Source organism: Tyto alba, unplaced genomic scaffold (genome assembly GCF_018691265.1).
Source record: "Tyto alba isolate M040663 unplaced genomic scaffold, T.alba_DEE_v4.0 Super-Scaffold_23, whole genome shotgun sequence".
NCBI lineage: Eukaryota > Metazoa > Chordata > Aves > Strigiformes > Tytonidae > Tyto > Tyto alba.
Window position 1 is genome coordinate 7429689 of NW_024881297.1, and position 6034 is coordinate 7435722.

The following is a 6034-nucleotide window of genomic DNA, read 5'->3' on the forward strand; positions in this document are numbered from 1 at the left end:
TTTTCCATTATCCCTTGGTCCATGCCCTTACACAAGGATTAATATATTAATTCACTGACTTTTATATAGCCATGTAGCATATCATATTTTGTCTTGGAAATCTGGTTGTGAAGCCTGTTGGAGGTATGTGACCTTGGAAGAGAACACTGGGAATGGAGTCTTAGAAATGTTTTCAGGTTTAGTGTGGCAGGCTTTTAAGAACAGAATTGTTTATATAAAAAGGGTTAGAGTAGCAATACAAGTGAGACACAGCACAGGCTTTGTGCTTAATGTGAACCTAGTTCAGCTTTGAACCGAGTTATTAAGATGAACTGGTCATGCAAGCTTTGGGCTAATGAATGTGTTTGTCATAATTTGTGAATGTTAGCTGTGAGCTTGAGCTTTCTGAAGTTTCACTCATGGTAGGAAGTTCTGTAAGGACAACTTAAACATGCCTGCATATGTGTACACGCATACACACAAAAACCACAATTTAGGTAACATTGAAAAATCTTATGTATAAATATTGGGGTGGGGTGCGTATATATCTAGAAAGACAGAGTATTTCTTCTAAGGTATAGCTTGTGAGGTGGTCTTCTAGGTGGAACAAGAGTTGTTTTGGTGAAGGCTTAAATATATGATTCCTAAGAGAAACTTCACAGTCTGTGGGTTGGTGTCCCTCTGCTTTCTTCCTGGTTTCGGAGCTGATCATCAGTAATTGAACTGCAGTGGTTTTGCTTACTAGGATGCCCTGTCAGTTGCGCATGTTTACAACAAAATGATCGTGAGCTTTGGGAAAAGTGCCAAAGACTGCAGTTTGCTTCTTGCTTAGGGCAATACTGGATTTTAAGGCAAAAAGCCCTGCTAAGTGAAGGGATGGTGACAATAAGGTAAAACAGTGACATTGTAATGAAATATTGACTGGCAAGAGTTTTGTGACTTTTTTAGTATCTGTGACTTCAACAGATTTACGAATAGCCTCTCCTGAAGTCATTGTTAAACAAAATCTGCCTTATTTTGGAGACCATTTATCAAGAAAACACGTAAACTAGCTGTCTGAGTGGCACTAAGGACTGTATCAGTAGAGCTTATCTGTATGGTCATGAGAGGAGTCATCAGTTCTTAATTGCTACATGAGTGGAGAAGATACAGGCAAATAAGTAAGGTGATGAAGTTTCTTGAACTTGCAGTTGCTCATACATCTTTACTAAGCAAAATGTTGTCTTGCTTGTTCTTTGACTCTATTCCTGGCAAGACTTGATAGGTTCTTGGCATTGTATCCCTGGACTTCTCATATATCCGAAGACGTGTTCAGGGAGGCTGTGTGAGCTGTGGTGACTACTAATAGATAGTTCTGGACCACATCCTAAATTTGTTACAGACACGGGATCCACATTCTTTGAGTGGTTTGGAAATGAGTCTATTAACTTTGGAGAAGTATTTTTATAGGGCAGCAATGTGTACCACAATGGCTCATAGCAGAAGAACAGTGAACAGAAGATACCGCTTGGCTCAATGCCAGGTAAGCTATTTTCTTGTTTCTACTGCCTTTGGAAAGCTTTTTGTACAATATTTTCCTTTTCCCTTGACAGATCTGGGAAGTATTGCTGCCGAATTGGGTTGAATCAGTAGAGATAGCTCAAGAAATCAATGCAGCAGTTGAAGTCTTGGTTCCTAGTGCTGGGCACGTAGAGCATTGATAAGTACATATTATTTTTGTTTAGATTTGGAGGAAGACCTTTGAATTTAGGGAAGAGGTGGCCCATTTCAAACTCTGACAAAACATGTATGTTCTTCACTGGCTTTTGGCAAAAAACCCCAGGTGGTTGGGTTCCAATGATGATGGAATCTAAATGTCATTAATTCTTTTTCAGTTGCTGATATCTACATGCTGTTTCTACCTTGAGCATAGTGGGTGTAACCAAGGGTTCTGTTTGTATCCTGTTAAGTTGCTCTGCCTCTCATACATTAGACATATGCAGGGTGTTGTCATAGAAAACTCATGCTTGACATGGAGACTAATGAAAATATTTGAGTCCTTGGAAATTTGTTACAAAGAACTCAGTATTGGCTCTGGAAGCTCCTGAGCCAAAATCTAAATTGTGTTTTATCCTGAGATTTAAGGTACTTAATATACTTGTGCTCTCTACTACTGAACAGATTGATAACAGGGTTCTGGTAAAGATTTGGGTCTTTCTGTCCTGTCCCATCCTGTGTGTTTTTCCCTCCTCCTCTTCCCCCCCCATTAGCTGATATAACTTGTAGGAGACTTTAAGCTGGTAAATATTATGGATTCCTGCTCTTCCTTGTTTTGACTATTTTGACTAGTATTTCTCAAGAATTGGACAGTCCAGATATTATCCAATCTGCAAATTCTCACTTGAGAAATTGGAAGGATTTTAAGCAGTACTGAGGTATTTAAGGAAAGGGCCAAAGAACACCCTAAAGACACAACTAAGATGAAGGCAGTCCAAGGTACTAGTACCTTGGTTCCTAGTTACTGGATATTGGACATTAGCTGTTGGATAAACAAAAAATGTATCAGTACTAACACTAAGGAATCCTGATTTTATATGCAGTTGTGTCTCAACTTAGACTGCAAGCTCTAACCGAAGTTGTGATATAATATGGTGTTTTCAAAGAATCATAGAATGGTTGGGATTAGAAGGGACCTTTTAAAGGTCATCTAGTCCAGCCCCTCTGCGATGAGCAGAGACATTTTCATCTAGATGAAGTTGCTCAGAGAGCGCCCCGTCCAACCCAACCATGAATGTTTCCAGGGATGGGGCATCTACCACCTCTCTGGGCAACCTGTTACAGTGTTCCACTACCCACATTGTAAGAAATTTCTTATATCTAGTCTGAATCTGTCTTTTAGTTTAAAATCGTTACCCCTTGTGCTATCACTATCCCTATTAAAAAGCCCTGTTAAAACATCTGACCCCATCTTTATTATAAGCCCCCTCTAAGTATTGAAAGGCTGGGATAAAGTCTCCCTGGAGCCTTCTCCTCTCCTGGCTGAACACCCCCAACTCTCTCATCCTGGCCTCAGATGGGTGGAACACCTATCCTGTGATCATTTTTGTGGACCTCCTCTGGACTCACTCCAGCAGGTCTATGTCTCTTCTGTGCTGAGGACTCCGGAGCTAGTCACAGGACTCCAGGTGTCACAAGAGCAGAGCAGGAGAATCCCCTCCCTTGACCTGCTGGCCACACTTCTCTTGATGCAGCCCAGGATATGGTTGGCTGGGTCACGTCCAGCTTTTTGTCTACAGTACCCCCAAGTCCTTCATCCCCCAGCTTCTATTGGTACCGGGGTTGCCCCGACCCAGGTGCAGGACCCCATGCTTGGCCTTGTTGAACCTGAAGAAGTTCACATGGGACCACTTTTGAGCTTACCCAGGTCCCTCTGAACGGCATTGCATCCCTCAGTCGTGTCAACAGCACCGCTCAGCTGGGTGTCATCTGCAAATTTGCTGAGGTTGTACTCGATCCCGCTATGTCACTGATGAAGATATTAAACAGTATTGGTCCCAGTACGGCCCCGCAGGGACACCACTTGGAGCAAGGATGTAGGCCAGTATGTGCTCCAAAACGTGGATCTCAGCCACGTGTGAGCATATGCAGTTGGACTAGGAAGCTTCTAAAAAGTCTTGGGGGGGTTTTAATATTGATTTGGATGACAAACCAGCTGTTCAAGCCTAACAGGGTGAACCCTTGATTTTGTCACAGCTGTCCTTTTTGGCACTGCTGCACCTGAAGAATGAGTTCATGCCGTGACCAGCTCTGATCTCTTCCTATCCAGAATGTTGGTTTTGTTTCCCTGAAATGAACATCATAAAAAAAGGCAGAAATGTGACCTCAGGAGTGAGGATACAGACTCCAAAGGTTGTTCACTGTCTCCATCTTTTTATTAGATTTTCTGAGGCTGTCTTCCCCCTGATTTGCTGGATAAAATCCATACAAATGAAATACAAGCACGGTCAGTAAATAATAATAAAAAGGTAAATTCATTTTACAAGCCAGTGCATGTAGGACATCATCTGGAATAATGGTGAGCTGTTTGTTTTGTTTTGTTTTTTAACAGATCATGAAGCTATTACAGTAATTCAAAATTAATATCTGGGTTTTAGGCTTTATAAGGGTTTGTGTGACTTCTTTTTACCCTTTGGCTAATAGGAAAAATGATACTGTTTTTAAATACAGGACACACAAGATATGATAGTTCCATGGATAAGACGGATACTTCTGTTTGAATAGCATGGGCTGGGCAAGGGCTTGGCTCAGTTTTCCAGATTGCAGGCTGGTGATGGGACCACCTTTGGGGCAGGAGGGTATGGGGGTGTCTGCATCCGAGCTTCAGTGGAGCTGCCCCGTGACGCGGTGGGAAGTCACAGAGAAATCTCCCTGCCAGGTTCCTTCCTCTCCTCTGTAGACCAGGCATGGCGTGATGGAAACTCAGCTAGAGTTAGCCAGGCTGCAGTATGTACAGCTCAGGGGTGGGAAGGGCCGCGTGGCCTGGGCCTGGCCTCGTCCCATGTCCAGGACGTTTCCAGTGCTCCCGTCAGCGGCAGTGACTTTGTCGCGCCCTTACGTCGTGATAGCGTACAACCCATGGGCTGGCTTGTGTCCAATTGTTTCTCACGCACCCGATGACATTCTGTGTGCGCAGGATGTCTTGGACATCTAACTGTAGGGTTTTTAATTTCAGAGAGAGCGTGAGAGATTAATAACCCTTAATGTCTGTGAATTGCTCTGCCATGTGATATCTTGACACTATTCCACCAGTGTAACTTGGTTTATTTTACTGGAGTCATGTCAGTTTAAAATAAGAATGGATCTCAGGAGTGAGGTTTTTAACTATATCTTGAATATATGTCCTGTCTTAGTACTTAAGCTTTTAAGTCCTGGTAATTCCAGAGTTGTCTCATTGTTGTGGTTTGGGCCTGGTTGGCAGCCAACCACAATGCAGCAGCTCTCTCTCCCTTCCCCTCCAGCAATGAGAAGGGACAGAGAGCCAGGCTTGGGGTTAGAGATAGGACTGGGATGGGGAAAAAATTCCCCTTTATGATCACGAGTAAAAGGCAGACTCGTTAGGGGAAGGGAAAAAAAAGAACATACATTTATTACAGACACTAACAACACAAAACAGAGTAGGACAGTGAGAAGCATTGCCACATCTTGAGAACACCTTCCCCCCACCCCTCCCTTCTTCCCGGGCTCAGCTCTGCTCCCGATATCTCTACCTCCTCCCCCAGTGGCACAGGGGCAGGGAATGGGGGGTGCAGTCAGCGCTGCCACTTCCTTCATCTTCGGTGAGGGGAGTGTCTGGAACTTGTTCCTCCTGCTCCATCGTGGTCCCCCTCTCACAGGAGACAGTTCTCCACAAACTTTCTCCAATATGAGTCCCTCCCATGGGCCGCAGCGTTCCCCACACTGCTCCGTTGTGGGTCACCAACTTTCTCCGACTGGATTCCCTCCCACGGCTGCAGCCCTTCCCGAGCTGCTCTGGCGTGGGACACCCCCGCATGCTGCAATCCTCCCAGAGCTGAATTACAGCAGTGGGGCTACCTTTTCCCATGAGACCCCAGCCTTCTTCGGGCACAGCACCTTGATCATCTGAGCAGAAGCCACAGGCCATAAATCAGTGTCTGCTCCACTGTAGTTCTCCATGGGTGGCAGGGGGGGGCCACCCTGCCGTCTCCCCACAGGATACAGGGGGGTCTCTGCTCTGGCACACCTCCCCCCTCCTTTCTTCCTCCGTTCCTCCACTGACCTTGGTGTTCATGCAGCTGTAGCAACTCCTTCTCACCAGTCTGACTGCCCGTCACCACGTCCCTTCTTAAATACGTTATCGCAGAGGTGCAGCCGATTGGCTCAATTTCCCAAACAGAAGTGGAGCTGACCTGGAGCTGGGGGAGCTTCGAGAAGCTTCTCACAGGGGGCTGCCCCGATAGCCCCCTCCCCTGCCACCAAAATACTCCACCACTCAACCCAGGACACTCATGTAAAAGCAAGTTCCACAGAAGTCTAAAGGAAATTTGCTTTGGAACCT